This window comes from Peromyscus californicus, unplaced genomic scaffold, assembly GCF_007827085.1.
Source record: "Peromyscus californicus insignis strain IS unplaced genomic scaffold, ASM782708v3 Scaffold_3__1_contigs__length_106647218, whole genome shotgun sequence".
NCBI classification, from domain to species: Eukaryota; Metazoa; Chordata; class Mammalia; order Rodentia; family Cricetidae; genus Peromyscus; species Peromyscus californicus.
In genome coordinates, this window is record NW_026294551.1 from 90,783,658 (window position 1) to 90,793,184 (window position 9,527).

General features: G+C 45.6%; 1 protein-coding gene across 1 annotated transcript in view; it reads right to left on the bottom strand.

Moving 5' to 3' along the window:
• Positions 1 to 9,516, bottom strand: part of Crebrf (CREB3 regulatory factor) — a 90,717-nt gene extending 81,201 nt beyond the window's left edge. Inside the window, exon 1 of the mRNA XM_052758926.1 lies at positions 9,403 to 9,516. The gene's annotated coding sequence lies outside the window, so the exon portion shown is untranslated. The remainder of the gene's footprint in view (positions 1 to 9,402) is intronic.
• Positions 9,517 to 9,527: the final 11 nt, after the last annotated feature.

Below are 9,527 nucleotides of genomic sequence, written 5' to 3' on the forward strand. Positions count from 1 at the left end.
TGAAGGACTCTGGTGCATAAGAGGGTCTCTCATCTCTGCCTCTCCGGGAGGAATGCGACTCGAAACTTCTTAGACGAGAGCGAGTAGAAAAGAAAAATGTCTCCTGGCAGAGAGGCAGTGGCAGGCAGCTGGGATTGTTCTCTTATCTTCCAATGCAGCATTCTTGTCAAAATTGTTTCATCTCTTCTGCTGACTGAACACTTCTGGGACAATGAATTGGGTTTTTTAATTTTGTTTTATCAGTGCTGAGCTGAACATACAATGTTCGGATCAGTGGCTGCAAGTGATAGCAAATCAGGAGGCCAGGGAGTGAGAACAGTCTAGCGTTTGTTGTAGAGAGACTCCCTACACACAGGTATAATAAGACTTCTGTTGGTGAGGCCAGAGTGGGAGGATGAAAGCCGAAAGCAAAGGGAGAGACGATAAGCAAGAGGCAGGAACCCAGACCGAAGCCATAATAGCTTGTTGAACTAGGAGAGGAGGCGTGTTCCAAAAAAACCCAAACTGGTATAACACTGGGAGGCTAGCTTCTCGAGGGCAGGAAGTAAACAATTCAGCAAGGTTTCTAAGGGAAAGAAGTCATACAAAGCTAAAAGAGGAGAGGGTGGAGCTGGGGTCCTCCTCAAACAAAGGTTTGATTTAATGCAAATTTACGAAGTCACACGTTCCCTGAGCTATAGGAAAACTCAGGACTTGCCCATCAGCTTGTTTTCGGTTTTAGTTTTCATTGTTTTCCACAAAGCCTCGGCTCATGACAGTGTAATTAACACAACTGCAGCAGTGGGTCACAAAGCATGACAAACAGACCCAATAGCAGTTGCAGATGTTGTCAAGAGAGGCAGTGCTCAGAGAAAAGGCCAAGTCCCCTCCTCAGTGCTTAGCCCCCTAGGGCATCTCTCTAGGTCCGCGAAGGACAGCCTGCCTTTCCAAACACCCCAACTGCACCTCCTAGGGCTGCAGCTAGCACCCGTCTGCCAGAGGGAGTCCCCTCTTCCCAACCTGGCAAAGGAAGAAGCCACCTCTCCAAAAGTGGACTAATGATGGAATTGACGTGGGAATTACAGCAAAGTATACAGCGGTTACCCCTCCTCCCAACAAAGGCAGCAAGGACAGGGTTTAGGCTCCTGAAAATACCACGGGAGAAGGGAGGGTCCAGTGGGGGGTTTCTTCTGTTCTGAGGGTTGTAACTGAAAAGTTGGGAATATTAGAACGGAAGTAAAATGCCCTGCTCCAATCCAGTTAAAGTCTAGCAACAGGCCTGGCACATGGCAAACACTGCCTAAATGCTAGCTACTAATATTGTAATTATTATTTTGAAGTACAAAGGTTTGAACCCCATCCCAGGGCTCTGCTATGCTAGGCAAGTCCTCCAGCTCCTTTTTATTTTTAGTTTGGAACAGGGTCTCACTAAGTTGCACAAGCCGGCCTTGAACTTGTATTCTTCCTGCCACAGGCTTCTGAGAAGCTAGGAGTACGGCATGCACCATTACATCTGGCTGTTATTACTAATAAAAATGATTCTAAACATTTCTGGGGGCCTAAAGAAAGCCATAGACATAAGGATATGTGGATCCCAGCTAGGAACCTTGGATATGCATTTGAGGCCAGCCTGGTCTACAGAGTGGGTTCCAGGATAGCCAGGGATACACAGAGAAACCCTGTCTGGAAAAACAAAACAAAAATAACAAAAAGCAAACAAAAAGAATCCTTGCTCAAAACTGACTGAGAGATTGAGACTGCCCTAGGTGATGCATGCCTGTAATGCTGGGACAGGAGGAGTACAAGTTCAAGGCTGACTCTAAGGGCACATGCAAGTCCCATCCTGATTCTGCCCTTCAGGGATGGCTGCAGAGGTCAATATCGTCTTGTACTTGGATGTGCAGGTTTAGGATGCCTGTGGCTACACTGTGCGAATTTCACAGACATTCATCAGGGTCTGCTGACATCATATATATAAAATACACACACACACACACACACACACACACACACACACACACACACACACACACAAACACACACACACACACACACATGAGTCTGTTCTATTTACTTCATAGGATAATATACATACTTTTTTTGGCAAGGTGGAGGGAGAGTGGTGCTGACAGCGCCTGAGCCATAGTCCTTTCAGATGGCTCTTCCTTACAGACTCTTTCCTTGTCCTGCCTCCTGGGGATGGACGCGTGAGAGTGAAGGCCTCCAGACAGCTCCTCTCCTCACACAATCATGAATATCCCTAACTTCAGCTGTCTGAGTTGGCTCCTTACATTCTTATCTCTAGCTAGTCCTTCTTGCCCTCCAAACCTAGGCAGCCAGCCCCAGACACTATCCCCTGCAGACACCTGGGATGTGTCAACATGAACTGTCCATTGCTGAACTTGGCTGTGCCAAGGCTACTGGATCACTGTGTCCTGATCTCAGTGGAAATGCTGCAGCTTCTCCTCTACCAGGAACCTGGTGCACTCTAACACCTCCCTGTGCTCTTCATCCCTACCCTGCATCCAAGCCATCACCACAGCTGACGTGACAGCCATGGCCAAGGTAGCTGCTTCGCAGCTTCCATTTATTTCAGTTTACCACATCCCTGGATGTTTCCCTTTCCTGAGCCCTGCAACCTCTTCCCCAGTCAGCCTGGAGTCCTTCAAGCTTCCTCCTTCTGTGAGTTTACTACTAAAGGCCATTTTTTTTTATTTCAAAATCCTTTCTCCCAATGTTAGTTTAGTGTTTTTAGTGCCCTTACTTAGTGAATGCACTTTCTTAGGAAGCACTGGATAGGGTGAGTCTGGATGAACACAAAGTAAAAAGATTTATTTTCACATTTTCAGTTATGTGTACATGTATATGGCTGAGTATATGTACGGGTGCCAGCAGAGGTCAGAAGAGGGTGTCAGATCTCCTGCAGCTGGAGTTACAGGCAGTTTTGAGCCACCCAGTGTGGGTGCTGGGAACTGAACTTGGGTCCTCTGGAAGAGCAGGAAGTACTCTTAACTGCTGCACTCTCTCTAGTCACTTCCCACTCCCAACACCTGGCCCCAAAATCTTTTAAAAATAGGGGGGAGTTAATGGGGACCAAACCAAGTCTAAGCTTGCTAGCCAAGCTCTCTACCACTGTACCCTTCAGCTCTATAAACAATCCTTATTATTTGTCTTCCTTAATGCACAGCGCAGGGGCAGTATCTTGTTTACAAGACACCGTTTGCAAGCAGGCTCCTTCTGTACAAGTAGGTGCTGGAAATACCTGCTGAAAAGGGTTAGAGGGCTTAGAGAGTCATTCTCAGCTTCCTAAGTCATATTCCTCAAACACCGGCTTACTTTTACAAAACGTCTACCCTGCTTGTTCCATTTTGGGGTGGCAGCCCATGGTAGTAGCGCTCTTTGGTCAGTGTGAAGACACTCTGGAAACCAAGCCAAAATCCTGATGATAGTCTAAAGACTCTTGTTTGGCTAGAAGAACACTGGGGCTTTCTTTAACCCATGTGGGACCCCAGCACATCCATGGCCCTACATTTCCACTTTCTACGTGGGCAGAATCAACATCAATGCTCCCTTTTCATCATCCCACAAGGTCACTGTGAACACCTCCACAAAAGGAAGCCAGAGAGAGGCCTCACACCCTGAAGGGTCTGAACTGCCCAGCTCAGCCAATGCTGTTCACAAGTTCTCTGTGAATTGACTGCTTTTTCCTGACTCAGAATAGTTTCTGTGTCTCAGTAAATCTGACTTCACTTCCCCGATCCTGAATGCTTAGGGGGGAAAAGGATGTGTTTATACAGCTTGAAGGAAGTACTAACTTTTGACAACAGTCCATAAGAAACACAACCCCCTCCTCAATCATAAAAGTAATGCATGCTTTGTGACAACTTGAAAACTATACAAAATTGTCAAAGACATAATCACAATAATACTGTGGACTACTTCCTACCATGCATTTTTCTGTGGACAGACATTTACAATCTGGAAGGATTTTTCTTTAATATTCCATTATCTTTTGTTAGTAAAGTAATTGCCATTGTTTCTTTTTATTAAGTTATTACATTTGTGTTTGTTGAGACAGGGTCTCGCTAGGTAGTACAGGCTGGTCTGGAATTCACTCTGCAGCCCAGGATGGTCCCAAATTCAAGACCCTCCTATTTCCAAATAGCTTACAAGCACGCATCACACTTGCATATGTGTATGTATATATGTGTGTATATATATATTAATTTTTTTAGGGGCTGGAATGACGGCTCAGTGGTTAAGAGCACTGCTCCTCTTCCAGAGGACTTGGGCTTGGTTCCTAGCACCCACATGATAGTTCACAACCATCTGTGACTCCAGTCCCAGGGGATCTGATGCTATCTTCTGGCCACTGAGGGCACTACACACACATGGTGTCTAGAAATACATACAGGCAAAACATCCATACACATAATTTTTTAAAAAGTTTTAAAAGGCTAAAAATAAAGATTTATTTTAATATATATATATCCATACATCTATATACCACTTGTATGTAGGTGCCTGAAAGGTCAAAAGAGGGTATCGGATCTTGTGACTGGGGTCATGGGCAGTTGTGAACTGACTGATGTGGGTTCTGAGAATGAACTTGGGTCCTCTGGCAAGAAGCACTTTTAATTTCCAAGCCATCTCTCTAGTTCCCCACACAAGCCTTTTCACAGATTACATTTTTGCTGAAGAATGTGCTAAAAAAGTAAATCATTTAAAGGTACAGGGGTTTCGATGATAATGGCTCCCAGAGGCTTGTTTGAATACTTGGTCCCAGGTCGGTAGAGCTGTTTGGGAAGGAGTAGAAGGGTGGCCTGTTGGAGGAGGTGTGTCAGAGGTGGGCTTTGAAGCTTTAAAAGCTTCTCACCATCCCCAGTGAACTGCTTCCTTCCTGTTTGTGGATAAGATGTAAGCTCTCAGCTTCTGCTCTGGCAACATGCCCACCTGCCTGCTGCCATGCTCCCTGCCGTGATGGTGCTGAACTCATATCCCTCTGAAACTGTAAGTACCCAGTGTACCCTTCCTTCTGTAAGTTGGCTTGGTCATAGTGTCTTATAACAGTAATAGGAAAGTAACTAGTACAGAAGGAGATGTTAGTTTTTTGTTTTTCTTTCCAATCTCTTCCAGATACAGTTTTAAACAGAACTGATCTTCTGTTATTAAATTTGGTAGCAGGAATGACAGCTTTTATTTATCTATCCTCTTGCCTCATCTGTAAGAATTATGCATTTGCCAGGTGGTTGGTGGTGCATGCCTTTAATCCCAGCACTTAGGAGACAGAGGCAAGCGGATCTCTTGTTAGTTGAGGCCAGCCTGGTCTACAGACTGAGTTCCAGGACAGCCAGCCTGGCTGTTACACCGAGAAACCCTGTCTGAAAAAAAAAAAAAAAGAAAAGAAAGAAAGAACAGTGCACCATCACACCTCCCTGATAAGCCTCTGGTCTGGGACAGCAATGCTGTTTCCAGCTGTTCCAGGTATAAATATTATTAATGTAGTTTTTTGTGTCATTTTCTTTTTAAAATTATGGATTTCCTACAACTTCATCCACTTAAGTAGAAAGCTCTAGAAGGGATGCAGCAGGGAAAATAACACGTACTTGTTGCATAAGTCTTCATTTACATTGTAAATACATCTGTTCTCCAAATAGGGTTGTGGGTTATAATCATTCTAAAACGCTTAGATCTAAGAAAGCATTGACTTTTTAAGAAAGATTTACTTAACTTTATTTTATGTGTATGAATGTTTGCCTACATATACGTTATGTGCATAATCTAGCATCTGCAGAGTGAGAAGAGTTACAGATAGCTGTGAGGCACCCTGTGGGTGCTGGGACTTAAGCTTGGGTGCTCTGCAGAGCAGCAAATGCTCTTAACCACTGAGCTGTGTCTCCAGTCCACCACTGACTCTCATGTTTTGGAAGATAAAAATCCAATAATTTATTGACTCAGCAATAATTTCAAATCTAGGTATGGTAGCCATGCCTGTAAGCTCAGCACTCAGGGGGCTGAGGGTGTAGTTTGGGGGCAAATACTTGCTGAGCATGTGCAAGGCTCTGGGGTCCATCCATAGCAACTGGCAGGCTCTTCTAAAGTATGCCAGAAACACTTCCTCCCTGGGGTGATACAGAGTAGTACCTGCAAGGCAGGAAGGGAGAGGTCCAACCACTCATGATCTCAGGGCTCAGGCCCAGCACAGGTGCCTTTTATTGATTTTTCTGGAACCCTCTAAGTCAAATAGCCTATCCAAAAGGGAAACTGGATAGGAAAAACAAGAAACAAAACAGTCACCTGTCCCTCTGGGTCCTATTTTAATAAAGTAGTACAGCCAACCATGCTTACAGGATTGGGCCACTTCCTGGGCAAATGTCCTGTGTGTGTTATAATTTACAAATCAGCCTCACCATCATTTGGTAATAGCTTTGCATAACAGAAGAGGCAGGTAGGAGCTGGCTACGTTGGCTCACACCTATAATCCCACCTCTCAGGACACTGAAGCCTTAGTCTGATACTGAGTTGAAGGTTAGCTCGAACAAAAACAGCAACAGAAAGTGTGAGGTGAGCAGAGGGCATCCCTGGCACCACTAAACAGACAGTTGAAATGGAATAGCTTAAAGAACTGGGCCTCAAGAACACCTTGACTTCCTGGGCAAACAGAACTCAGCAAGCTTCCCTCAATCTGAGCCGATTTCATTACCCCTTCACCTCAAAGCCACTGACACAGCTACATGATGGTACAGGGACTGCACCTGACCTTTAGAGGCTTGCAATCAACCTTTCTGAGAAATCTTTCATCTCCAGTTTGGCCAAGAGGAATCCCTTTCTTCTCCAGGTGTCTTGCTGCCCTGCTTCACACAGGTGCCATGGGGCCTCAACGGGAGAAAGTCACAGGAGGGCTGAGAGACAAAGCTGGAGGTCAAGGCCTTTCATGGCCCTGGAGGGCTTCAGAGCAAGACAGCCTACTGCAGAGCCATCAACACCTGGCTGGCACGGCACAGCCTTGGAGCCTTCCACAGCACATCTGTCCTTCTCGCTGTTGTCAGCACAAGTGACACACCAACCATCCCTACTGATGACTGCAGGAAGCGACTCCACCAAATTGAAAACAAGATCACAAGTAAATCAGCAGTGTCATTCAGGCCACTTCCTGATGGGTAATTTGATTAGAACAAGGGAGAAGGTAAAAGTGGATCAGTAAAAACCCACAGACACCGATCAGCCAGTGTTGTGAGCGCCTTCAATTACGCTGCCATTAAGCCACTGACATTGATGAGAAGCACCCCTAAAGCTGCCCTCCACTATCATTGCGAGGCATGCCACAGCTAACATTCTCCTCCACCTGACCAAATGCAGCTACCCTGGCAGGGCCAGATGTGATGCAGCTTGAAAAACCCTGCTGTAAAGCCACTGAAACCGAGTCAGTGGGGGCTAGGCTTGATGACACAGGGAGGTCCTGTCTTTTGCAGCAAACAATTAAGCAGATGCTTCAGTCTGTTGGAAGGGGAGGGGGCGCTTACACAGTGGGAAACAGGTTCAGATGGAGTATCTGTGATAATGGGCTGCAAGGCTTCTCAGGGAATCCGTAGGCATGGCTACGGCAGAGGAACACTACTGAGTGCTTGGAGCTGGCAGGCTATAGAGACCTGTGCACCTGCTGTAACCACCAGCATCACTTTCTTAGATGACAAAGTCATCATTAAAGGTCACACAAGTTGTTCTGGAGGAAGACAGCGTAGTTATCTGTAATGGCAGATTCATTCCCCAATTAGATATCCAGGGCAGGCTACTAGCCAGTCTGAGTGAGGCAGGGTGGCCAGGGATAAAGTGCTTTTGGGTGGAGATTCTAAAGCATAGATCCTGGGGCTGGAGAGATGGCTCAGCAGTTAAGAGCACTTGGCTCCCCTTGTAGAGGACCCTGGTCTGGTTCCCAGCATCCACATGGCTGCTCACAACTATCTGTAACTCAGGTTTCAGGGGATCAAACGCCCTCTTCTGGCCTCCATGGGAACTAGGCATACACATGGTGCATAGACATGTATGGAGGCAAATCACTCATATGCATGACCATAGTAACTTCAACTTCAAATCTCTAGCATTTTATAGATTCCATGAAATTAACTAAGGAGGTTCTTTGGAGGCCACTGAGGTGACTCAGTGGGTAAAGGCACGTGCTGCTAAGCCTGACAACATGAGTTCAATCTCCATGACTGACATGGTGGAAAGAGAACACGAACTTTTGCATGTGACCTCCACATGCATACCCACTCCCCCCAATAAATAAATGCAGTAAGGAATATTTTTTATTTAAAAGAATAGGTTCCTTGGTTGGGAATATAAAGTGTAGGAGGTACCTAATTCTAAAAGAACCCTGTCTGGGGGTGGGGACGGGACAAGAGGATGGGTTAAAGGGAACCTAGGGCTTTGCACATGCTAGGCCATCTACACTGAGCTACACCCCCAGCTAAACTTTTAGAAAAACTTTTAAGTTCAAATGAAAGTAAAGGACTGGAAATGTAACTCAGGGGTAGGAGCCCTCACCTACCATATGTGAGGCCCTAGGTTTACTCCCCAGTATATGGGGAGGGTAGAAAGCAGGGTAGAATTAAAACTGAAATAAAGAAATGAAAGCAGAAGAAAGCTGCTGGGTGGAAAAGGCAGGAGGATCATAAACTCAAGGTCAGTCTACAAACTTCAACTTTGTGTCAACGTAAGAAAGAGCAGGAGAGACACTTCAACTAGAAGCAAAGAGTCCAGACAGTCCAGGACTAGAAAAGTGCAAACTGCAAAACAGGAAATAGCTCTTGGCTAGCTGTCAGAGAACTGTGAACTGCTGAAAATTCAATCTATTTTAATTTTGAGTTTCTTTCTTAAAACTCCCAGAGTCTGTGCAAGACCCTGGTTCATTCCAGCACCACAAAACAGACTAACACAGCCCCTAACTTAGCAATTTAGACGTCTGTTACTAAAACATCCCCTGGCCCAAGCCTTTAATCACCCTAGATCTCTTTTGTCCTATTTCTGGGAATGTGATAGTTCTACCCACGGCCATATTTACTGTCTTGTTCCTGTGGCTGGACATAGCCCTCGACTCGCTTACCATCGGTAATCTTTTCATTTTTAAAGAGACACAGTCTCGCTGTGTTGCCTGGGCTGGCCACCAAGTCCTGATCTCAAGCGACCCTCTTATCTCAGCTCACGGAGCAGGGACCAAGCTGTATGTACCTGCATCTCACCGTGACTTCCAAAGGTCAAGCATAACATCATGTTACAGCTCTATGCATAGGAACCATCTCTCTGCAAACAGCCTGTGAGCTCTTGAGCATGCAGGAGCCCTAATTCCAACATTTTTGCTTCCTCCAGTGCCCTGCCTGAAGTAAGCTCTCAAACAGTTACTGAATGATCAAGAACAGTACTTACCAGTCTCTTCAGGCGTCTCATACTACAAGGCCAGCCGGATTATACATCCAACCTAAGTTAGACAACAACCTCACTTTTAAAAGGCATTATCTAGAGACAGAAGAGCTTAGAAAATCGAGCTTTTT